Source organism: Canis aureus, chromosome 23 (genome assembly GCF_053574225.1).
Source record: "Canis aureus isolate CA01 chromosome 23, VMU_Caureus_v.1.0, whole genome shotgun sequence".
Classification (NCBI taxonomy): Eukaryota; Metazoa; Chordata; class Mammalia; order Carnivora; family Canidae; genus Canis; species Canis aureus.
In genome coordinates this window covers 12250001-12276543 of record NC_135633.1, presented here as the reverse complement: position 1 = coordinate 12276543, position 26543 = coordinate 12250001, and the positions used below count along the sequence as shown (strand labels likewise).

The window sequence follows — 26543 nt, the reverse complement described above, 5'->3', positions numbered from 1 at the left end:
AAATATAAACCCACCACTCTGCAGGATGGGGAAATCTGATATCATTTGGAATCAAAGACTAAGTCATATTTTAGGCTTTCGTTACCAACGATGTTACCAATCCAAAGTAGTCATAAATTAAATTTAAGTGAAATGGATTAAATCTCTCTTGGTAGAGCTACTGCAAATTGGCTAGACTCGTTGTCCTTCTCTTTTCTATGGTAATCCTTTTCATGCAAAGAGCTTGAGGAGGATACTGCATGACCTTCAATGCCCCTTTCCAATAAGAGGTGCCAGGACTTGGCGATTCTAAAACTACAAGGTCCTCTGAATCAGCCACTCTCAGCTTTTCTGATTCCCTGCCCGTGTGTATCTCCCACACCATCATAGGCCACTGGGTGCACTGCCTGCTTTCACGAGGAGCCATGGATCATGATGAAGCAGAGAACCAGAGTAAATACCACCTTCCCTTGTAAGTAGGCAACCAATTATTGATCCTGGTCCTGCCAGTGACTGGGGAAACGAGAGGGAAAATGAGATGCACGTATTAAGACTTCTGACTCATAAGTAAGCAGCAACAATAACACCAACAAAGCCATGAATATGCCATGGAAACTCTAAGCAGAGTCTGCATTTCTATGTAAGCCTTGGAAGAAATAATTCAAATGTAGACTAAATCTTTCCCTTCTCTTAATTTATTTCCTTTTTATTTTTTTTTTTTTTTTTAGAGTTTGGTCAGCGGAACCACTGTTTGAAAAGTGTGAATTGGAAGGGTGAGATTGTGTTGCTGTTTTGATGGTGATGCTGGTATGCCTTGGGGTAGTGTGAGGGGAGGTTGGGGGGTGGGGGGGGCGACTGCTCAGTACCCACCATCTCTCAGCACCCAGGTTAGCTTCAGTTACTTAAAGGCCAGACTCTTGTTTGGTACACAAGCCAACGGGGTGCACACATACTTTCCTGTGTCATTAGAATGCCATATGAAACCAATTCCACTTACAAGGACTCCTTTCTTCAATCCTTGCTCTAAATCACATTTCTCCATTTTATATCTGCTATTTACAGATTAATATGAGAATCTGGAATCCTGATAGAAAGCTCTATTATTGGGAGGGAGAGGGGGAAGCCAGTCTCATGTTAGCAAAACACATTTCTGTGGGATCCCACTGGCCTGCCCAGATTATCTTCCTCTAGTAATTGTTTTTTTGCTACCGCTTTAGCTCCTGCTAGCTTTCCATCTTTACTCTCATTCACATGCTAACTCTGGTATTCACTGTCCAGGCTGTAAAGTTGTCCATCAGTTATAGCCTCTCCTGATGCCTCCCAAGCCCTCCTGGGTGGTCATGACATTTGCCTGCTCTGACTTCAGGACCCATACCCAGCTGTGCTATATACTCACTCTGGTCAGGCTAGGACATCATGGAATTCTCAGTCTTTCAATGCTAAGATAGAAGGGAGCAATTTTTGCTTAAGGCAAGATGTTACAGGATTCTAAACTTGGTGTTGTGTAATATACTCAGGTTGACAGATGCTAGCTGGTCATAACCTAGGGTCTGGAATGCTCAACACTTGTCTTGACCCTAGGTCAACCAATGGAAAGTCCTTGTGGAAATGATCCAAATAAGCTTCTGGGAGGTATGCTTTAGCTTGAATTTGTTTTATATAGACTTGTGAAGAATGGAATCTCAACATTTAGAACAGGCATTCAGATACTTCCTATTCTATCTGTTCAAACTACCATAACTTCCCAAGAAAACATCCTCAGCTTTTCATGGCTCTTCTTACAAAGTCAATCCTGGTGTTAATAGCAATTGTCTCTAGATGCTGGGTCATGGCTGATTTTTAAATTTTTTTTATAGTTTTGTTTTTGTGGGTTATAAAAATTCATAATGAGCAAATATTATTTCATTTCAGTAAAAGTGAACTTTACTATTTTAAAAAATTGGAGAAGAAAATTATTTCCTGTGTGAGCAAAATTCTACATCTATAACATACTCTCTCACGGGCTTTTCTACCATTTGATCAATGAGCATCACTCCTCTTCCTTGTGAAAAATCAATCATATACACTAAAGTAACAAGTGCATTCTTGCTTCTCTTTCTGAATGTAACCATCCCAACTGTTCCTCATTTCATATAACTTCTGATTCTTTGATGATGATCTCTAGCCTACCAGCAGTACATAATAGTAGTTTAGATCGGAATAAAGTACGGCTAGTATGAATTTGTTCAGTATAGATAACAGTGCCATTTCACCTCCTTTAATTTGAGTAATCTGTTTCTGTAAATATAGCCTTTTAACTTTTTTATTTTATTTTTTTTCTTTTAACTTTTTTAGCTATCACAACACACCTTTGGTTTCTATTGACTTTGTCCATCTAAATTCTTAGAATATCTCCCAACACACACATATGTAAACAAGTTTTTTTAATACTATAATTAAACAATTGATTTTCCAAAGCTAAATAAAAGACATGGCATTCATCTTGTCACATTATGTATATCTTGTACTTTGAACCTATTATTTAGCCCTCTAATATTATTCTGACTCCTGGTCCTATCATCTGGTCCTCAGTGATTACGCTGAACTTTTGCGTCATTTGTCAATCATGTGATACTCATGAACTGACAAGCCCAAGATGGGCCAGAAGACTCACCATGTGGAGGGACTGGCCTCTAAGCTAACCCAGGTGATTATAAACTTGCTGGAAAGAGCACTGGAGAGAAAATGTTAATTGGCATTTTCAAGTCTTAATTTCCTCATGTCATGACTTTTCATTTCTTCTTTTCAGGATTGTTGTGAGAATTAAATGATTTTAAGATAATGCCTTGAAAAATGTCATATAAACAGTGCACTTTAATATTAGCTCCACTTCCTACTTTGGGAAAATTGTTCAAATAGCTGGGAACTGGGACAGCCCAGGTGGCTCAGCGGTTTAGCGCTGCCTTCAGCCCAGGGCCTGATCTTGGAGACCCGGAATCGAGTCCCACATCAGGCTCCCTGCATGGCGCCTGCCTCTCCCTCTGCCTGTGTCTCTGCCTCTCTCCCTCTCTCCCTCTTTCTGTGTCTCTCATGAATAAATAAATAAAATCTTTAAAAACAAACAAATAGTTGGGAACCAATGCAACTATACAATAATCAATCCCATATTTAACTAATAAGCCTTGTAGAAAGTCATCTCTGCCCTGCCTATGGTAGTTGTGCCCAGTTTCCCAAGATATAGGACACTCTTCAGAATTGCACTTGAAACATCATTTTTCTTTTTCTTTTTTTGTTTTTTGTTTTTTTTTTTTAGAGAGAGGGAGAGAGAGAGGGTGGAGTAGGGACAGAGAGAGAACCTTAAGCAGGCCCTACACCCAGTGCAAAGCCCAACGTGGGGCTCAAGCTCACAATCCTGAGAGACTGAGATGAAATCAAGAGTCAATTAACTGACTGAAGCCACCCAGATGCCCCTTGAAACATCATTTTTAATTGTCTTTCACTTTTTTTTTTTGACCTGGTATCAGCTATCACAATGTATAAAATTAAAGCTATAATTATTTATAATAATAATGGTATCTTATATTTATGCAGGTTTTCTGGGTTTATAAGATATGCTTTGGCATGCATAGCAAGCCACCTATTGCTTATAGCAACTCCATCCATTTAGGATTCCTAAACCCATATTATAGATTAGCAACCTGATACTTGAAGAGTTTTGATAACTAACTCAAATAATCAATGACTGAGCTGGAACATGACCCAGATCTTGTAATGACTGGTTGTGCACTCCTACTTTCACTCCACCCCAAGTTGATTTTGGTTGTCAGAGTGACTAAATGTCCCAAGAGTTACATCTGAGTGGATCCCTGTAAGAAGACCCATTTCTTCATGACTTGCACAGATGTGCTCATCAGATTAGCCCAAACAAAGCAAAATTCTAAGGGACAGATAGGTTTTCATGCAGGGCAGAAGGAGGGACACCGTGAAGGTACAAGGAGTCAATTTAAGTTGAGGTATGACAGCAACAAACCAGAAGATGAAGGTGCAAAGTGCTAAGGGCCAAGGAGCACTTGGGCACAATCTTTGTGAACATCACACCTGTTTCCCAAAGCCAGTTCCATGTATAATTTTTAGATCCACACTCTTATTCCCAAAATCTTAAATGGCACCTTTCAGCTCTCTAATATTCTCCATGAGCCTTGGCTCACTCCTCCAAGGAATTCCATCACTTGCCTGCGTGTGTTTGCAAAGTAGCTGTTCATGGACTGTGCCAAGGAAAATACATCTACAATGTGGCCATGGTCAGGGGCTGAAAGATGTATTTTAATATAGTGGTGCTCAAGCTTTTTATTGCTAAGAACTACTTTTCATGTTTTCCCCTAAAGATCCCAGGAAATCCTACAATGGCAGGAACAGACAATCAGAACTTCTGATTCACATAAGATACCCAGAATTACCAGATACCAGTCAGAGAAATTCCATCCCAAAGTACAGAAACTGAACATATTTGCAGGCTGTTTGACCTTATTTTGGACACTTTCCACTAGGTTTATTTATTTATCTGAATATTTGTTTGTATGCGCTCATGCCCCATTTCTTACCACTAAGTGTTTGAACTGACTCTATAGCGTAAATGCAAACACTGAAATAAAAATAAAGTGAAATGAAAAAATAGGGAAACCTAAGTATACATGAAAAATCATGACCAAGAAAAATAAAACTGTAAATATGCAATCATTAGGATCAACATGAGTCCCATGAAACGGCATCTTATTTCACCAAGACTATCTTGCAGCACAGGGCAAAAAAATGGAAACAAAATCAGTTCTTTGGTTTTCACTATTGAAAGGGGGCCTCACGTTGGACTTTTTGCAACATGGGAAATACACCTAAGACTTCTGCTTTACCTTAGTATTTTCAGACCTCAGAGCTTCTACACAATAAAGTCAAAGATTCATTCTTGTCTGGGCACCTGCTCCCCAAGCCTAACTAGTCCTTAACGAATCCATGAGTGGTAACAGCAAAGGAAGCAGACTCCTGGACCACACAGCTCTCCTGTTTTCTCCCCTGAATTAGAATTTGCAGAGAAAGAGCTTGACACCACCCCTCCCCCACAGCCACAGGCAAACCTTATAAAAATGGTGTGAAACCCAAGAAATCATTCCATCACTATGGTATATATACATAGGGGCTCACGTGTGCTAGAAACTGTGCCAGAATATTTACGTGTACAAATAACCAACTTGCCAAAAGTCTAAAAAACCAGCGATAGAATTAATATTCATTCCTGGGCTTTGGGAAAGTGGGAAATTTCAATTAAAAAGTGCTGAAGTGAGCTGAAAAGTACAATAAAGTAGGGGTCAGCAAACTTTTTCTAAAAAGTCTTGCAGATAGTAAATATTATAGATAGTAAATATTTTAGGCTTTGCAGACCATACATTTCTGTTAAAATTATTAAACTCCGTCATTGTGTCATTGTAGCACAAAAGCAGACGTAAACAATATGCAAATGAAAGGCTGTGCCTTCCTTCCAATAAATTTTTATTTACAAAAAACAGGCCAAGGGCTGGCTTTGGCCCATAGGCCATAATTTGTGGGACTCTGCCTTAAATGGAAACAGAAATGACATGCTCTACCTTTGAACAATGACCTTTTAAAAAAGCAACTTTAAGAGCTGCCATGCATTAAGGACTTTGCTATCTCTAAGACTCTTTGAGTTTCCAGCACTTCCAACCAAAGAACATGTGCATTCCCTACTTTTGCTCCTTTTCAAGCTTCTTCCAAAAGGTTTTGGATCTGATATTTTCTTTGCTACAAATGGAGAATTATGAGATATGGATTCCAGTTAACACTCTGATGACGCACCCTGCCTGGCACACAGTAGGCACTTTATCTACTCTCAAAATCCCTTTCAAAAATAGTGATTGCATGGGGGTGTAGGAAGGATATGATTATTTATGACTTCATCAGTGACTTTAACTGAAATGTCCACCAGAACAGTAACCCTGGATAGGATTGGTTGCCTGCACTCATTCTACTCTCAGCTACCATGGATAAAAGCATTTACCTGTGTATGAAACCCATGTACACACACGAGACATATTCCCTAAAGATCTATGAGCTATGGCATATCCAGGGGCAGAATTTACCCGCCCCTCCCCCCCAAAAATTGAGAAGACTAAGAAAGAAGGGATATTCCATCAGTTGGCCTTGGACGACCAGCCCAAGACTTTAGGCTGGATGCTGAGGAAATCAGGCTGTGGATATATGATAACAATACATCTTAGTCTGAAAGTGCCTTGGGCTGGATCACTGGTGAGTTGGTTTGTATTCAAAGGGCAAATTGCTGAGAAGGAATAGTGTGACTTAGTAGACTGATTTTCAGATTTGGCTGGAAGCCCAATATATAAAATGGTTTAAGGCAGTTTCTCTGGTTGAATACCATCTACATGGACCCCTCCCTACCTGTGCAGTCCCTTAGGCAACCCTACAGACACTCTAGGATTAACACATCAGAAAGCAACGTGCAAATCATGGCTTCAGAATAAACCTCAGAGCTATCAATGACTTGCTGACTGACTCTGCTCAAGTCACTTAACTTCTGAGCATGATTTTTCTTATCTAGAAAATGAAGTTAATGGAAACATGTTTGGCTTCACCTCAATAACATTTTGGCTCCTTACATCACTAAATCTAGTGGTCCACGTTGTGATTACATTTGGGCCACCGGAAAGTGGCCTCTCTACCATGATACTAGTGGAAATATTTCAGTGGGGGAGGGAGAGGAAAAGAAGACCCTAAATCATATAATAGTCTTATCAGCGCTAAGCACAATTCTTTGCTCATAACACAACTCATAACTTGAAGGAATTGTTTCTACTTTAAAATGTTTGCATAACAGGAACTCTGTTAGGAGAAAATTAAACATTTTTCCGTTAAGATTGTTCCAAGTAAATGAAATGTTTTGTTCACAAAATGATTTTAACAGGATCATTGCTTTGCAATGAGGCATCTGAAGCTCTTTCTTTTTTAAATATCCACCAACTGTATTTTAAATTTGATGGAATATTTTTATTTACAAAGATAGCGAGTGCACCTTCATTGTGGAAAATCCAAAATTACATAAAGGTACACAAGAGACAACAAAAATCTGAAAAACAAATGAATAAACAAACACAACAAAACCGGTCACAATCCAGAGAAACCATCAGGTTTAAGTAAATAGTTTTCTATACCCCACAATATCAGATGCTTGTTTTTCACTAACGATATTATATAGACTATTCACATGTTTTTAAGGGTAAGATGGGTTTTAATGGAGTCTGAGAAACCATTTGATAGATATAAATCCATATAATTATCTTTGTATGCCACTGAATACTATACCAATTTTTACTTACATACTCCATTTTCCATAGATATTCAGATTGTTGCCACTATTTTTACAACTCTTCAATAAACGTGCCTGTATAATTGAATTCTTTCTAATCAGCTCCACAGGGTAAATTCATATTAGAAGGGATTACAGGAGGGATCCCTGGGTGGCGCAGCGGTTTAGCCCCTGCCTTTGGCCCAGGGCGCGATCCTGGAGACCCGGGATTGAATACCACGTCGGGCTCCCGGTGCATGGAGCTTGCTTCTCCCTCTGCCTGTGTCTCTGCCTCTCTCTCTCTCTCTCACTGTGTGCCTATCATAAATAAAATAAAATAAAAAATTAAAAAAAAAGAAGGGATTACAGGACATATACTTTTAAATCTTCATGTATTCCATCATCCATGAGGATTGTACAAACTTTCCCATCTATTTAGCTTATACTTGAATGGCCCCATTTCCCTACATCCTTGCCAATCCCGGGTATTATCTCTATTTTTCCTCTTTACCTAACCGATATGGAACAATGAGAGGGTGTCATTGACTGTATATGTATTTTACTGGAGGCTAAATTGAAATAGTACTTCTGATGTTTATATAGACTATTCAAATTTATTATTTCCTAAATGACTGTCTGTATTTGTACCTATTTTACCATTGGATCATTTGATATTTTTCTTACTTGGGAGTGTTTCAGTTTAATTTTTGATTTTTGTAGTGAAAGGGAATAAAGGGGAAAGGAGAAAAAATGAGTGGGAAATATCAGAAAGGGAGACAGAACATGAGAGACTCCTAACTCTGGGAAACGAACTAAGGGTGGTGGAATGGGAGGTGGGTGGGGGGTGGGGGTGACTGGGTGACGGGCACTGAGGTGGGCACTTAATGGGATGAACACTGGGTGTTATTCTCTATGCTGGCAAACTGAACACCAATAAAAAATAAATTTATAAAGAAAAATGTTTAGCATAGTCTGTCTCTTCCTTCATGGTTTATGAGTTTTGTGCTATGGCCTCTCTGGCCCTAAGAAAATAATATTCTACATAATATCACTTTTTAATATTCATAACTTTAATTTTTAAATTTAAATAACTGCCATTTGAAATTAAGTTTTATATAAAGCAAAGTTTTAATTCATCTTCATTGTTTTTACTGTTCATTGTTTTCACTGTTAATACTATTTGTTAAACAGTGTATATTTCCTATCACAGATTTGAAATACCACTTTATCAAATAATAAATACATTCCCATATTCATTTAAATCTACTTCTGAGCTAATATAGTTAATTGAGCTAACTTTCTAGCCTAAAGTAACCACATTATTCTAATTAATATAACTCTCTTTCTATATACATATATAGGGGTTTTTTTTTTGTTTTTTTTTTTTGAGTGAGACAGCATGATGCTTGGGTGCACAAGTAGCAAATGGAGGGGAAGAGGAAGAGGCAAAGCAGGGGGGAAAGACTTTTAAGCAGACTCCCTTGCTCAGTGCAAAACTGTTCCAAGGCTCAATCTGAAGACCCTGAAACCATGACCTCAGCTGAAATCAAGAGTCAGATGCTCAACCAACTGAGCCACCTAGGCCCCCTAACTTTATATATTTTTTAAACAAACTCTTTGTATGATATTAATAGCTCTTCCTAATCTGTGTATTAAATCTCCCCGAGATAAATTTTAGAGTAATTTTAACAAATTTCTAGTAAAAAAAAAATTTCTGTTACCAAGATAGCAGACAAGTTGTTTTGGATTTTGTTAGGTTTATTTTTTTAAGAGATTCTTTATAATATTAAGATCATTAATGTCAGAACAAGGATGTTTCCTCATTTATTTATATTTTTCATGTTGCTCAGTATTGAACACTTTCTTGAAACACACCCTGCACATTTCTTGTTAAATTTATGCATTTCATGGCCTTTTGCTATAGTAAGTGGGATTTTTATCACATTATATTTGCTGTTTGTTGCTGAAATATAAAAAAGCTATTGTCTCTATACATAAATCTTTAAATGATCCTCTTAGCTGAACACTTGATATTTTCTAATAGTTTGTTGAGTACTTGAGTTTTCCAGCCATACAACTATATGATCTTGAAGCAATGATTGCCATTTCCTTTCTAATATTTATATTCACAGCATTCTTTAATCATAGTGGAGATGGTTGGTGTACTAATTTTATATGGATGTCATGACCATCTACCACAAACTTAGCAGCTTAAAGTACACAAATTTCCTATCTTATAGATCTGTAGATTGGAAGTCCAGCACAGGTATCACAGGGCAAAAATCAAGGTGTTGGGAGGTTGGCTCTAGTTTGGGGCCACCCATATTGCTTGGCTCACAGCTCTTCCACCCATCCTGAAAGTCAGCAAATTGCATCTCGGAGTGCCTTTCTTTTTTATTTTATTTTATTTTTTTTCCTTTTTTTTAATAAATTAATTTTTTATTGGTGTTCAATTTACCAACATACAGAATAACACCCAGTGCACTTGACGGGATGAGCACTCGGGAGTGCCTTTCTTCTGCAGTCACCTCTTTCTCAAAATCAAGCGCAGAGATTCTTTCCTCAGCTGTGTCCAATTTACTAATGCGCCCAACAAAGGCATTCTTATTTCTGCTACGGTGTTTTTGCTCTCTAGCATTTCTTTCTGCTTCTTTCTTAGGATTACTCTCTGCTTACATTGCCCATCTGTTCTTGTATGCTTTCAACTTTATCCATTAGAGCCCTTGGCATATTAATCATAGTTGTTTTAAATTCCTGGTCTGATAACTCGAGCAACCCCGCTGTCTGCTTCTGATGCTTGCTCTGTCTCTTCAAATTGTATTTTTTGCCTTTTAGTATGCCTTGTAATTTTTTTCTTGATAGCCAGAGTTGATGTGCAATAAGGCCTGCAGTAACATACAGGTGTGTAATAGGTGTTGAGATGTGGGAGGAGGGGAATCACAGCCCTGAGATTAGGACTCTAATTTTATGAGATTCACCTTTAGGAGCTTGATCAGGTTCCCAAAGTAAATTTTTTGGAGAAAAACCCCTTTGTGCTTCTAGCAGGAGGATGGAGAAAGCAAGCAAGCATTCTGCTGTTTTTAACAAGCCCTGCCCTCAGTAGAAGCTGGTCAACTAAAGCCTAACCTGCTAGACTATTATCAGTGCTTGACTGACCTGGGAGAAGGGAAATACCCAACTCCAGCCCACTCTAGCAATCCTCTCCCACATAAGGAGGGAGGAAAAACTGAGAAACACTTGGGAAATTCACAGTACAGAGGCAGAGACTCACTGTAAAACAGTGAGTAGAGTCCCTTATGATTGGCTCACCCTGGATTCTTTAAAGCTCAGAGCTGTGCACAATGAGCCTTCAGCAATTCATTAGTTATAGTTCAGGTTTTCCTTCCCCAGCCCTGTTCCCCCTAAGGTTGTCCTGTGAGTGTCTGCTCTGGTAAGCCATTACTTCCAGTACTCACCTGTCTGCCTCTCCAAACATGGGAACGGTGGTCTGTCCATGTCCTCATCTCTCCTAGGTATCCTAAAAGAGTTCTTTTCAGTCCATTCAGCTTTTTCCTTATTTAGGTTGGAGTGGTGACCTCCAAGCTCCTTACACATGGAACCAGAAACCTCTCCAAGATTCTGAATTACATTAGAGGATGCTATAGTATTAACCCATGCTTGCCCTCTTGGCATAAATCATTCTTCACCATGGTATAGAATGCGAGATCCATGGGAGATGGAAATTTTATCTGTTATATTCACTGTTATAGTCCTAGAACATGAACGTAATAGCTCAATAAGTATTTAATCAATTAATGTAACTGAATTGATAATGTTTGTTTTGGATTTTTATATCTATATTTGCAAATAAGATCAACTATATTTTTCATAACCAAATATATTAAATCATTCTACCTGCCCCCCCATGAAAAAAATAAGAAATGAAATGTAATTACTCTGAGATTTTCTACCCAATCCATTATAATGTCATTTTTGATATGCTGTTATTATCATTTTTAAAAGTTTTAACATTATTTTTCTTAAAAATTATAACATTTACAAACCATTTCTAACTATAATTACTACAATTCTTCAGGTATAATTATATGTTTATCATACTTAACGCTCAATTCAACCTTTTTATACTCAGATTTTCTCATTCTTGAGCTCTTTTACTTTTACTATTCTTAAAAAGCTCCTGGCTGTCTAAGTTACATTTTTAAGTGGACTTTGCAGGAAGTGTACATGGGTACATTATTTCTCCTGACTTTTTTTTTTTAAATTTTTAAAAAATTTTTATTTATTTATGATAGTCACATACAGAGAGAGAGAGGGGCAGAGATATAGGCAGAGGGAGAAGCAGGCTCCATGCACTGGGAGCCTGACGTGGGATTCAATCCTGGGTCTCCAGGATCGCGCCCTGGGCCAAAGGCAGGCGCTAAACCACTGTGCCACCCAGGGATCCCTCTCCTGACTTCTTATATTTGAGAATACTTTTCTGTTGGTTTTATACAGTAGTGATAACTAGTTATAGGATTTTTGTTTCTCCCACAATTATGTTCTAGCATCCTGAACTCACTCTAATTTTTCCCCCCTTTGGTAACTTATCTTAGTATTTTAAAAAAGATATGTCTAGTTTTCTTTGGAACCTAATAGCTTCACTAGACTCTATTTGAGGGATTTTTTGTTCTCTGTTAAAAATCCCTGCAACAAAGTGAAAATCAGGAAAGAAAAAAATGAATTAGAAAGTCAGCTATTCCTTCAAATCTGAAATTTTCTTCTCCTAGGTCTTAGAACCACTTTTCTATTCCAGGTACAGTGATTCTTTTCTTTAAATATCATGTTTTGCTCTGCAAGGCTTGCAATCTGGGTCATGTTATCATATCCGTGAATACTTTCATCTTTTCTGATCTGTACTTCATCCTAGTATTTTCTCAGTGCTGTCTCCACACCATCAACTTATTATTTTTAGATATTAGCTTTCGTCCTTGGAAGTGAATGCTTTTTATTAAAGTTTATATATTATTTTTCACTTCAATTCCTTTCTTTATCTATATGGGCTTTCTTTCTTTTTTAATGAGCTGCATAATTCAATTTATCTCTTATTCCATAAAGTCTATGCTTTCTTTGAGAGTGTGAAGTGGTTCAATTAAAATGTTCTATTTCTTTGAATACATCTTCTTTCAAAATATACTCCATTTATATTTTTCATGTTATGTTCCATTTATTCGTGGATTTATTTTTGCTGATTTTTATTGTGGTTTCCTATTGCAGGGGATTCTTTCCACTCATCTTTGAACAGACTCATTGTATCTGAAGCTGCTCCTTTCCCAAGTTAGGGTGGATTTCCTGTTGCCCTGAGCACTGTGTGAATCTTTTCTTTGGAATATGAGCTGGAACACTGGATTTTTTTTGTTTTTTGTTTTTTTTTTTCCTCTAGCCACACAAGTGCCCAAAGGGTGTGGATGAGGAACTAGGGCTTTGTATAACCACAATTAGAGAATTTTGTCTCTGCTCCTTTTTTTCTATAATTTTTGGAAATAACTGAGGATAGCACCACCATATTGGTGACTCAATTCCTCTGTCTTGTAGGGGAATCGGGGGAGGAGAGCTCTGGACTTGGGCTGGCTCTTCTCTCAGGGTGACTGGCTCTAAGAAAGTGTTGTCCTTGTTTCTGTCCTTGTTTCTCACAAGCTTTTCATTTGGGTTTGCCATGCATTGATTTCTACACCCTAATGAGCTTATGTTTGCTGTTGCTGGATCAGCCCAAACAAGGAATCCTAAGAAATGATTCCTCCATGCCTCTCATACCATTTGCCCTGCCAGAGGTCAAAGGAAAAACTGGCAGCAATTTCAGCCCAGGCTTTGTAGTGCTTTTTTTTAATCAACAATGGGAAAAAGCTTCTTCCCAGGGGGTAGTCCCCATTTTCTCCCCTGGAACAATCCGCATTTCAATCCTAATCTCTCCAAATCTGAAATAGCTTTTCCTCCTTCCTGCCAGGCATTGTCTTTCAATTCTGTCCAAATTGTTCTACATCTGAAAACTGCTTTTCATAACACTCAGAATACGATATTGGAATACTTTTCTAGTTTTGGGTTAATGGTTTAATCTTTGCTAGATTTGCTTTAATTCGTTTTCATGCTTGTTCATTTGGGAAGAAGGAGGTTTTAGGGATGTCTTTCATTGATGTACTTTATATTCTAATTCTAAAACCTTTCTTTTTTTCTTCTTCCGCTCAGCCTGTATTGTTTTATATTGCACTTTAATAAAATTAGATTCTACTCAAAAACATACCATCATTTTTTCAATTTCTGTTTGTGACTTAGACTCACTGTATGAGCTCCTTCATATCACTTTGCCTCTCTGGGCATTATTTTGCCCAGTGGCTAAGTAACTAGTTTGCATCGGGTGCTCTCACAGTGCCAGAAATCCATGACATAGTAAATACGAAGCCTGGATTTCTGAGAATTATCATCATCCTTGATTTCTGGACTGCCCAGGGAGGGGTTGGAAGAGCAAGAAGGTGTTGGATTCTAATGTGTAACTAAATCATCCTGGATCTGAGAACACACAAACTGTGAACAGCTTAGGGGATACATCTTGAGACTTCAACAGTCTGACAAACAATCCCAAATGAAAACAATGGTTCAGGTTTCGGCCATTGGCCTGGAAAGTTAACACATCCACCTGGCAAGACTCCTGAAATAGTAGCAAAAGGAGAAGACTCTGAATCTGAAATTCACATCTAAAAATATGTATTATTTGAGAGTTGTGGAGAAACTTGATCCAATGAAAATCATTCCACTGTCCACTGGCGCTGATTCACTGGGAGTTAATCACAGCCAATCCAACCTTATCTAAATATAGTTTAAGAAAATAGGCAAATATCTATCCAAAGAATTTTATAGAACCCAATCCTGTTTTATAAGCAGCTCCATCCCCCAAGGATGAGAAATAGACGGCTCTGCTCCACAAGATCTCATCTTATTTCACTTATCCAAAATTTGGAGCCAGAGTCTAACCCTGTCACTAAAGGATGCAGGGCCTTTGGATTTCCTGACAGACAAGATTCCTTAGAGCATGGCATTCTTGTGGTCTGAGTGGTCATAAAAAAAGCAGAGAAAGGCAGAGGAGAAGGTGGCAAAATGAGAACCAGGCTGAAAGTTGGGCAGGGGCAGAGGGAAACCTGTGCTTGGGTGCTGGCTGTATTGCTGGTTTGTTTTGAGGCTGATGTCCTGGTAACCCTGAGGTCAACTGGAGTCTCCTCCCTGCCTCCTTACAGTCTAGACAAAAAAATGAGTCAAAATCTCATTTCATATCTTGTGTGAGTCTCTTGCAAATTCCCAGGGGCCTTGTGTACTTTGGTCATATTTGCCTTGGGACTTCTACTTTTGTGGATTTGGTCTCTTTTCTGTATCAGCTCAGATGTGACATTCATCTTCTTTATGAAATTTCACTAAAAATGGATTTTACCAAGCACTTGTGATTTAGAGGTGGGGCTGAGATGAAGGAGGGTTTCCATCATGACTGGATAAATGACTTCAAATTAGGTATTAGGCACACCCATTCCAGAAACCATTTTTACCATTCCACCATTAGGGATATCCCCTGGCCACTCCCTACCTGGTTTCCCACAGTCTGTAAGAGCTAAGTGCTGTAACAAACAACTTCAATATCTCAGTGGCTTTAAAAAAAAAAAAAAAAAAAAAAAAAAAAAAGGGATTCATACCCAATTGGGTACTTAGAGGGAAGCCTTAGGCAGTGACCCAAGAACTGAATCTCTCTAGTGCTTCCATCTCGGAGTTCTCCTTTGGATCTTCTGTATCCAATTAAGAGACAAGGAAATCAACACGGAGAATTGAATTTGCTGAACCACACAGGATGTTTCAGGGGCCAAGCAGAGAAACGGCACACACTATTTCTGCTCACATTTCATTGGCCAGAACTTAGTCATGTGGCCCTACACAACTGTAGAGGAAGCTGGGAAATGTAGTCTAAAGTGGTCACAGAAGGGAGATGCCACATGATTCCTGCCATATCATCTCTTTAGTTCCTCCCTCATACTTCTCTCTTTCCTTCTTCCTTCCCTCCGTACCTCTCATTATCTCATACAGAATAGTTGAAGCATTCTTTTGTTCCTTTGTAATGTTCTTTCCCACCAAGCATGGACATGACCACAGAATGCTACTCAACATAGCAGTCACTACCACCAGACTTGGCCTAAGAATTCAAATATATTTGCCATATAATCCAATTATCTCATTTCACAGGAAACAGAGTTGAGACCTTTAGGTTTTGTTAGTGATGGAGCTTAAATCTGAATCAGTATCTTGATCTCAGCACCCTTTTACAACAAACACCATCTCCTCAGTTCAACATCAAGTGAAAGTCACTGCTATATCCACCTCCCAATCAGCCCCAGCACCTGGCACAGAGAAAGATATGTCAAGGTGACGGGATACTCAATAACTGTTATGTGGAGCAATATACTCAATAGATCAACAGAAGGGATGTTCTACTTTGGTGGCCATGAGATCCCTCCTGAGGGAATACGGTTTCATTTTCCTTGGTTTATTTGAGGCCAGTTGGAAACAACAGAGCATCTTTTGATCCAATTAAAAATGTTGCGCATAAACTGTGAAAGTTTTCATGGCATTCTTCAGACAAGAGCACCACTTTATAGCCAAGTTTCTGAACACATTTTTTCAAAGGCGGTTTTATTGTGGAAAATGTGACAACAAAACTCCAGGGGCGTGAACATGCTCTTGTAATTACTCCTCCAGACACAATGAAACCAAACCAAGTTAATTATTTATCAAAACCAACCCACTCTCTGGAAACATCTTTGTTTTGGCAGAATTTTCTCTATTCTCCAGGAAATAGGTCAACAGTTTTTCCTCCCACACTGTTTTATCATAGTATCTGACTTTCAGAATTAGCCATGTCAAGTGTGGAGACATTTGCCAAGCACCCAGGTGGGCTGGCAAGAGTGCAACAAGAGGCTTGGGGTTTCTATTTCCTAGATTCTTCCTGTGTCAGCATTCCTCATGAACAGGAGTGAGCTTGAAAAGAAGGAAATCAAAGACCGTTTAAGCATCTACCATATGTCAGACCCTCTAAGAGGCACAATATTACATTGTCTTAATCCTATGAGATAGTTAGGAGTATGTTCATTTTACAGACAATGGAGTTAGGCTCAGAGAGGTTAAATGATTTCCACACATCATTCTCATATATATATAACTTCATGTACATGGTTTTCTATGTCTAATAAGGAGTATGAACTTGTAAACGAAGTTCCTATTAAACTAAGACTTGACCTTGATGATTTAAGGAAGCCTATGGAGCCAGATTTGAGCCATGGCATCAGATATACATACCAAATGAGTTCATCTGTATTAATTTGCCATCTTGGATGTCATCACTACAATTTTGTTGTACAAATGTCCCTAAGTTTCCTATATTTTATTTATTTATTTATTTATTTATTTATTTATTTATTTATTCATTCATTCATTCATTCATTCATTCATGAGAGACGCAGAAAAAGAGGCAGAGAGAGAGGCTGAGGGAGAAGCAGGCTCCATGCAGGGAGCCTGATGTGGGACTTGATCCTGGGACTCCAGGATCTCACAGTGGGCCAAAGGCAGGCACCAAACCCCTGAGCCACCCAGGAATCCCTCCAAGGTATATTCTTTACCTTTGTTCTGCCCATGGCTATCCCTGCCTAGTTCCGGGTAGTCTGTTTGAATTAGATGCAGGAAAAGAAAGATGAGAAAGGTAAGAAAAGAAACAAGAAGTGGGTAGTAGAGAAGAAGAGGCTGGAATTAAACCTTGAGACTTTCTAGACTTTTGAAATTTTGCTGCGACTAACTTGGCTCTATAGCAAAAGCACTGAAGTAGAAGTAAGGAGATTTGGGTGTGAAGCCTGCTCTGCTACCTACATTGTTTTAGCTCAGGTAAGCCTGTCGGGATCTCAACTTGCCCATCTGGTTATAATCAGATGAATTTCTCCACAGCTCCCTGGGCCAGGTTCCTTCATATCTCTTTCATTTCCCCAAACTCAATTTCAAACAGGCCACAGTTTCCAGCCACCAGATAAAAAGATATTCAGCATCATACTATTGGGCACTCCACCCTTCACTTTTCTAAGAACCTTGAGGGCTCAGTCTAAAAGGGGTCTGTAAGACACCTACTTTTGAGAAAGTGCTCTTATGTTTGCTCTTCAGCAACTAGCCTTGCTGGCAAAGCTTCTCCCTGCCACATGGCACCACCACAAAGCACTGGCCTACTTCCTTGTCCCTGGCATTACTGGTGCATGCTAAATAATGTCTGGCTTGTCTCATCTCTGGCACAGGCCAATGTGATTCTTCAAGGAAGGGCAGACCCTAGGTGACTCCACTACTTTAGGGCCACCTCGACCCAACAGGCTTCTCCTCAGTGAATCCTGCAGATGGTGGCTCTTGAAGGCCAGTCTTTGCAATCACACACAGCCATCCCATCTTCATCCCGCCCAGACCCGGAGTTGCTGTGCTCATGAATGGACCATAATAAACAAAAGGATAAGGTTTTCTTGGGCTTAATGTCAAAGACTAAGGCATTGTTAAAGATCCCTGAGCCTTTTTTCACAGATTCAGTAATTTAGGGTAGGAAATGAATACCATAGATGATTCTGGTACAGCATGCTTTGGGTCTCCAAATTAGAGAAACTGATTTAGAAACACACACAGAAAAAGCCTATTTACCTATACAGTTAATGTGGATAGGGAGGACTATCTTCCATGAACAGACAATCTATGCTCTAGCCTACTTCATGCCAAGAACTGATAGAAGCTTTCTTGTCACCATCTTGTTAAAGTAGCAAGAGTCAAGGCGGGGGAAAAAACCCAAACCCACATATGTTTTAGTGGGTCACTTACAAATTCTGAGCACCAATTTCCATGTAAAGGTTGACCTGGAAGTTCTTTCTGAGATTCCTCTAGCTCTGTTATTTGAAGACCCCGAGTACAAGAGACCTTTCTGCGATGACCTTCAGACCTTCCAACCTGAAGCCAATGACTGTCATGAGAACTAATACAAAGAAGAATGACTTCATTTATCAAGAAGTTGAGACTTTAACCAGAAAAAAAAAAAAAAAAAAAAAACCACATCTTTTCTTTTTAAATATTTTATTTTATTATTTATTCATGAGAGACACAGAGAGAAAGAGAGAGGTAGAGACACAGGCAGAGGGAAAAGCAGGCTCCACGCAGGAAGTCCAACGCGGGACTCAATCCCGGGACTCCAGAATCACGCCTTGGGCCAAAGGCAGGCCGTAAACCACCGAGCCACCCAGAGATCCCACATCTTTTTTTTTTTTTTTTTTTTTAAGTTTTTCTATAACCATCACTACTGTAACAAAGCAAGTGGAGTTCAGTGAAAATTCACAACCTCTTTCCCTTTCCCAGCTTCTCCTACAGTTAGGCTTGGACCATGCAGCTAGCTCAGAACAAAGGATCATGAGTGGAAGTGACACATGTCGCTTCCAATTGACAGCAGTGAAAAACATATGTTCATCCTCCATCTCTCTCTTCCATCTCCACAGGACTCTTAGAGACCTTGCATTCCAGATTATATAGTTAAAAGACTGTGGGGTCTTTGTCAACTTGGGCTTTTAAGTTGACTACATGGAGTAAAGCCCCCTGAGGATTAGTGTTGATCATCTAGTGAGTGAAAAATAAGCTCCGATGTTATTAAGCCTTTGAGGCTCCAGAGATAATTTGTTATTGTAGCATACCCTAGTCTATCCTGACTAATAGAACTAGAGTGGTAGACAAAAGTACTAAAATTATTCAACTTAGTAAATCAATGTAGAAAAAATGGATCAGAAGGCAAGGCTAAATATTTTATTCAATCTTGGAAATTATCAACATGTGGCAGGTCTTGTAACTAATCTGGGTAACCATGCTGTCATTTCTAGTATGAAGGAGTAAAGGATGGAACTACAGTTGGTTGAATTTCTTTATGCTAGGCACTTGATATAAGCCTCCTTTTGGAAGCTGTATGGTCATAGCAAAGTTACCTATTGAATGTTTAGTTTCCCTATCTGTAAAATTGAAATAAATAATAGTGCTGAGCTATAGGCTTATTTCACTGGATTAAACATAACGAATAACATAAGCAAGTGCTTGCTATGATGTTGACACATAATAGAGACTGAATAAATATATTTTATTTGCTTTATTTATTCTTATATTCCAGAGCCTTATCACGATGTATGGCTCACAGTAGGTCCCCAATAAGCCTTTGGTAAATGAATGTCTAAATAAATGGTTGAGTTCATCTGGGTGATTTAGTAAAGTGAGAAGACCTATCAGATACACAGATGTCTCCTAGAAACTCTAGTATCAAATGGGGAAATCACTGTTTGCATTTTGTGTGTGTGTGTGTGTGTGTGTGTATGTGTTTTCAACTCTAGCAAAACCTGGGCAGCAACTTGTATTTAATTTCAAAGTGAGAATTGCTTAGATGAGCTGAGGATTTTCTTCCTCAAATCCAGAACTGAGAGTTTTCTCTTTCAAATACAAAGTCAGGGACTACACAGATCTTGCAAAGCTTGCCCTGCCTTCATCCCTAACTGGGTGCTCTTTGGTGGATCAGTCACCAGCAGAGCACCCGAATATGAGGGAAGGTACTGTATGTTTGGTGGCATCAGGGTTCATCCAGATAACCAGCTGAGCACACCCCAACTTCCAGAGACCATCTAGGGTCTGGCTAGTGTGTCAAGAGAAAACAAAAACATCTCTCTCAGGAGACATCATTCTTCCTCCAGTTTGCATGATTTGGCAGGACCATTAGGACAGTAAGATGGAGTAAGATGAGAAGTGATAAAGCTGTGTTTGGGTTGTGCTGATCCTCATTTTAAAGGGCTTCTCCTGGAGGTGCTTCTACCTCTGCCTTACATCACATGTTTCCAGGACTTATATAGGTTTCCAGGTCCCTTTCTCAGGCTCCTTTCTCCCAGTAGTGAAGTCAGACACATGCCCCACCTTTTCCTACATTCTTTTCTATTTCCAGTATAATCTGTTCATGGGAAGTAAGTAATCTCTGATGCCTCCCCTAAATCAGACAGTCTTAGAGTTCTAAATAATAGTATTAAATGTAAACCAAAAAATTCAAACCAATGTAATTCACTGTAAGTCCACTTAATAGAAAAGCTCTAGGTAGGGGAGTAGCGGCGATGTCCCTCTGCAGCCCTCTAGGTCCTGCCCTCCTCTTGGTGTTGGCTTTGCTTTCAGGTTGGCTTCCCTCAAGTTTTCAGGATGGTGACTAGCAGCAGTTGGGGCCACGTGCTTCCTCAGAGAGAAGGGATCCCACAAATTATCAGTTCAAACTGCTTCGTTTCACTCTACTGGGACCCCAGAATAACAGTCACAGTCTCTCTGGCTTTAGCCTGTGTTACAAAAACCAAATTACAGCAAGGTGGGGAGGTGGGTTATACTGACTGACATACAGCAATCAGGGCCCAGCCACAGAGTTGGAGTGGGATCAGTTCCTGCCCAATTGCAAGGCTGGCACATCATGGGAGACTCAACACACTGCCTTGCATGTTTCTTTCTTTGCTCTCTCAATTTCTTTTATTCGTTGCACTCAAGTTGAAATGAATTCCCACAACCCATTATTCTGATTTATTTTGTTTATGTTATAAGAATAATACATGTTTATTTTGATTGCAGAGAGAAGGAAAAAATAAAATAAAATAAAAATAGAATGATCCAGAATGTCCATTAAGCAGAGGAAACAAACATTCTGGCATGCATGCTTTTCTGCTGTGCCTTGTTTTGTACAGGCCTGTATTCACACTGCACGTACACAGGCTCAACTGAACACCGTGGGGTTAGCATTGCCACAGGTTGTTGGAGATAATCTCACAGCTGTATATTCTTGCATATAGAGGAACCATGTGTTACTTAAACATTCCTCTGTGGTGGTACGAGAAGCTTTCCTAATTATTCCTTATGATAATACTTTAATGAACATTTTTGAATTCTAGATTATTTTCTTATGACAAATTCCCAGATACCTATTCCCAAATTATTCTCCAAAATGAGTATGTTATTGTCAGTTCCTCTCCACAGTGCAGGAAGGTGGTTATTTCCTTGTCTTTATACCTGCACTAGGTACTGTGTGAAGGAGCTACTAATTTGGTTAGGAAAGAGGGTGGGGGAGGGCATCTGGCTGTTTTCATTTTTGTTGCTCTCAACAATACAGCAGATACTTTGTTCAAAGGTTTATCAATCACATATTTCCTCTTTCTTATGCATGTTCATATCCTCTCCCCATTATCCATTAAGAACTTACATATTTTTCCTTACAAATTTTTATGAAATCTCCATACTAAAGATATTAATCCTTTGACATTTGTGCCAATTTTCCCAGTTTTTCTGCTTTAATTTGTTTATGTTAATTTTCACATACAGAAGTATTATATTGTTATGTAGTCAAGCATATCAATCTTTTGGTGTTTGGTTTTAAGATTATAAAGCCATTCCTAATTCAGTTTGTGTAATCAAAATTTAACTTTTTTTAAAGATTTTATTTATTTATTCATGAGAGAGAGAGAGAGAGAGAGAGGCAGAGACACAGGCAGAGGGAGTAGCAGGCTCCATGCAGGGAGCCCGATGCAGGACTTGATTCTGGGTCTCCAGGATCACACCCTGGGCTGAAGGCAGTGCTAAACCACTGAGCCACCCGGGCTGCCCTAACTTTTTCTTTCATTTCTTTTGGTTTGATCTTTTTTACACTTAACTCCTAATCCTACTTTAAATGTCCTCCCTGGACAAGTCTTTACGTAAACATTTCTCAGTGAATCCCAGGAACAGCTCAGACCTGCCTTTTATACATAAAGAGGTTAGCTGACCCATTAAATCATCTGCTTTAAGAAATCACTTTTCCTAGATGGGTGGCTAAAAGGAGAGAAGACAACCAGAAATAAAGGAAGAACTGATTTATGATCTCATGCCAGTTTCCTTCTCCGACTCTCAGTTTTCCCCCTTTGTAACACAGGGATGTTTGACCAGGTTCTCTTTAAGGTATGTTTCAGCTCTGACTTTTTGTGGTTCCAGAAATTACTTTTTTGTTTCTGTGCATGTGTTTTCTGCTTTCCTCCATTCCTTCTCCTACCTGTGTAGAGACCAAAATCAAATGGATCCCTGTCTTCAGCATGTCTTTGTGGTGTTGACTCCTAGTTTCTACACTGTCTCTTATCTAAAACCAACCTGTCTGCGACTCTGCTGAGGGAAGAAGCCATAAGCTGTTCTTAATGTTATGTGACCAGCAACTGGCTCAGAGGTGGACATCCCATCCAAGATGGCTTATCCACTGGGTGGACAGTACCCCCACAAGGCTGTCATAAATGACATTCTCCAGGGGAACCAATAGTAATTAGCTAAGTCAATCACATGGTCTCCCTCCACAACTTGGGCTACAGCATGCAGACACAATTATGTGTCTGACTTGATCTTGGGATCTCATTGGAGCAGATGGAAGCAGAAGCTTTGAACACAGGACCTCACAGCCCATGTGAGGCCAGGAGAGAAGTGGGCTTGTAGGCTGTCTTGGTCTGAAGCATAAGGAGGTTCCAGCTCTGGTCTACACACATCCAAACAATAAACCTCTCTTGTCTAAAGATGGTCTGTTTCTTGCCAACAATAACCTGAATAGCACTCGTGGAATGGTCTCCTTCCACTCTTATTCACATCCTTTCATTAGCCTATCTTGGGAGGGCTCAGCAGCTGCTGCGTTTTGCCAGCAGCTAGAAGCCAAGGAGTGTTTGGGGAAGTGAGAGGTCCTACTGGACACAAGGAAGATGTGACACTGAGAATGTGTGCACATCCACACATGCCCAGCTCTTACTCCCATCCGCGGTCTGATACTTTGTGTGCACTTGAAACATGATCACAACTTCAAGTGGATCCCAGAGAGGTCTTTAATTTGGCAGGATGTATTTAATTGTGGAAGAGTACGCTGTGCCTTCTAAACCAACCTTCCTGAGAATTGTTTTATAGCAATGCTATCATTTGGCCCAGGGCTGGCCCCAGGCAAAACTGAAAAGTGGGAGAAGTTAGTGTATGGCTCCCCACACACCTCTCTGGGCTGCTCCCTCCTGCTGACTGCCAGCTGCGCCCATGCCCTGCATCTTTCCATTAAAGACTGCCCTGTCTGTCTCCAGCCTCCTCAGGGGCGCACTCTCAGCTTGGAAGATGCTTCAGGTTTTCCTTAACCTGAAGATTTCCTTAACCCGAGATTTCCTGAGGAATCTTCTCAGGGTCAGAGCCTGAACCCCAAATTATTGTCAAGTCAGAAAGATTACTTTGTGCAGTGAGAACTTTGTTGAAAGAAACCAACACACACAGAAATCTAGCCCCAAACTCACCTGCCAGTCACAGCGAGGGGCCTGAAGCCTTGCTCTGGCATTCCTCATACTTCTTTCTGGCTTTCTCTATATCAGTCTTCCAGGACTCTTGCCTTTCACTGCCCCTGAAAGCTCAAGCTCTGTCTCTCCCTTTGGTCCCAGTTCTCAGCACTAGGACCTTGGACATGATTATTCTCTCCCATCCACCAACTCTTCATGCTTAATCCAGGTCAGGTCAGGTCAGGTCCCTAAAATAGCCACACCCTCATTTCACTGGGGCTCTGACCAGGTCCTCCTACAGGATCTATACAGAAGTGACTCTAACGTGAGGATTTCAGACTTCCAGACAGTTTCCTGTGAAAGCTCTAGGATAGTGCAGATCTATACCTCAGTATCCTTCCCTGAGAAATAAAAGTAATGATATTAGCCACTTCATAGAATTCCTATGAGGGTCAAGCACCTAGTACCTGTAAAGGACTGAATAATGCCCAGCACACTGTACATGTTTTGAGTCTCAACTCCAGTAGCAGCAGTTGTATTATTCATAGTGATGATATTGGCTTGGGTGCTGGATCCTCAGGCCAGGCCAGCAAGTGAACTGTGTCGGGGGCTGCCTAGGCCAGGTGGGGGCAGCAGAGAGCTATCTGAGGGCAGGCTGGGACCAGGGGGCAACCTGGGAGTCCAAGGTCAGGGGCTGGGACCCAAAGAAGAGCATGGCAAGATCAGAAATAGAGCTGGGAACAGTCTAACTCAATAGCCATTCTTCTGGCCTCCTTGCCTCCTGTCTTACCTCCTCCATTTTCCTAATCACCCTTTGCTGGACTGATTTTTCAAAATTGCAATTCCAATGTTGTTCCTCCCCTGAAGGATACCCTTGGCGGATTCCTCTGCCCAAGGGGAAAAGACCATCACTGTTAGGCTAATATTCAAGGCCTGCCAAGAACTGACCACTGTATCTTTAAATCTTCTGCCCTTAATTCCTCTCCTCATTTTCCCAACTGGCCAAAACAGTTAATCCCAAACACACCTCCACTTTTCTTGTCTTTAATAAGGACATTTTCTGGCCTTTTCTCTGTATATCAAAAGCCTACCCTGCTCTCCAGGTTTAGCTCAAATGCTCTCTTTGTCATGAAGACTCCCTGGTTTACTCCAGCACCTACTGAAAGATGACTGTCTTCGGATCTCACTCAGTCCTTCCCACCTCACCTTCTAGTGATCTTTGTCACTGCCAACGTTGTTCTAGAATGCTAACGGATTACATGTCACCTTCCCTGAGGCACCCATTTCTCAGACCCCATCTCTAGAAGACAGGATAAAAATAGCTCCCCTGCAGTGTGCTGAAGCATGGGAATACAGGAAGAACGCCTAGCACAGCACCTGGCACACAGGAAGTGCTCAGTTAGTGGGGTCTCCTCATCACTTCACCACCATCCGCATAGTCACATGAACCTTAGAGAGATACTGCCCCAGTGGTCCAAGGATTTGCAGACATAAGTCCTCAGCGAGCCCCCAAGACAAACTCTCATTTATAAAAGAAAAAAAAAATGACTCAAAACCTTTTGTCCAGGGAAAATAGGAAGACAGTGTAGATCACTGGGCTGGAGGGAGGCTTCTGGGAGTCACAGAGCTTTGGAGAAGCAGGAAAGGCTCCCGTGGAGAAGAAGTGAGAGCAGGTAAAAGAACAAACTAGTACAGTAGCAAGAGAAGGAACTTTTTTTTTTTGTTGTTTAGAAAGATAGTGATGTTTTCAATAAAAATTTCAACCCAGAAATTAAAATTTAAACAACGTAAGTGCCTCCGAGAATCAAGCGGCAGCAAGCAGTCCCTTAATGGTACTACGCACAGCCTTTATTTTTTAATGTGGAGAAGGAAAGGATTTGTCATTAAAGTTTAAAAATAATCAGAATCAAAATCCCTTTTGTTCCTGCGGGCTGGCAGAGCTGAGGGGCCGATTGTGTGTGCTGAGTGGGTGTCCAGGAAACAGTAGTCATTTGTGTGCGTGTGACAGGAGTTGAGTCCAAATCTAAATTTAAGCAAGTGTTGGCCTTCTTGGAACCCATAATTTTTGGATCAATTATCCCGGACTAAGTGTCTGAGCTTCTTGCGCCCTCTCTCTCTCTCTCTTTCTGCTGCTGCATTTAATAATTACAACACTTGAGCCAATAATTTGCCGACCAGCTGCGGTGGCCTAACTGTCTGGTTCACTCATAATTTCTGGAACTTGATACAATCATGGCCTTTGAGCCAATTAGGGTAATATTTGGTGTGTTGGAAGTCTGTCCCCCACCCTCCCGCCATCTCGCTAGTGTAAGAAACAAACAGCCCATGTCTATTCTGCAAGAGAAATTGTGTGTTCTCACATCTTGCCAAGCCATCGTACCCATTGATGCTGTCTATCCCATTCCTTCCCAAAGTCTGGGAAAAAAAGGCAGACTAGTGGCCTGAGAAGAATCAGAGCTGGGAGTCAGATAGCCCGACTGTGCCCCTAAATCAGCTGTGTAGCCTTGACTTAGTGGCCTACCCTTGCTGACTCTCAGTTTCTGTCTGTAAATAGCCAGACCACTTGAGTTCAAATCTTTCCTTCATCACTTTCTATCTGTGCAACACTGGGCAAATTTCTTAATCTCTCTGGGCCTTTATTTCCTCATCTGCAACATGGGGATAACGACAGTATTAACTATCACATATAGTTTATATTTAATGAGTTAATAGAAGTAGAATCAAACACACACATACACACAAACATTCTCCTAGAATTTAAACTTCAAAAGGGCATAGTTTTTTTGGGCTGTTTTGTATACTACTATATCCTAGGACATAGAATAATGTCAATAATTTTCCAC

At 40.1% G+C, this 26543-nt stretch overlaps 1 long non-coding RNA gene across 10 annotated transcripts in view; it reads right to left on the bottom strand.

Annotated features, from left to right (window-relative positions):
• Positions 1–26543, bottom strand: part of LOC144294607 (uncharacterized) — a 141878-nt gene that overhangs the window by 25042 nt on the left and 90293 nt on the right. For 2 of the 10 annotated variants that reach the window (XR_013361962.1, XR_013361964.1), the window contains one exon: positions 18227–18377. The exons of 6 other annotated variants lie outside the window; for them this stretch is intronic. This is a non-coding gene — a long non-coding RNA (uncharacterized LOC144294607). The remainder of the gene's footprint in view (positions 1–18226; positions 18378–26543) is intronic. 2 more of the 10 variants (XR_013361963.1, XR_013361965.1) reach the window with 1 other exon arrangement.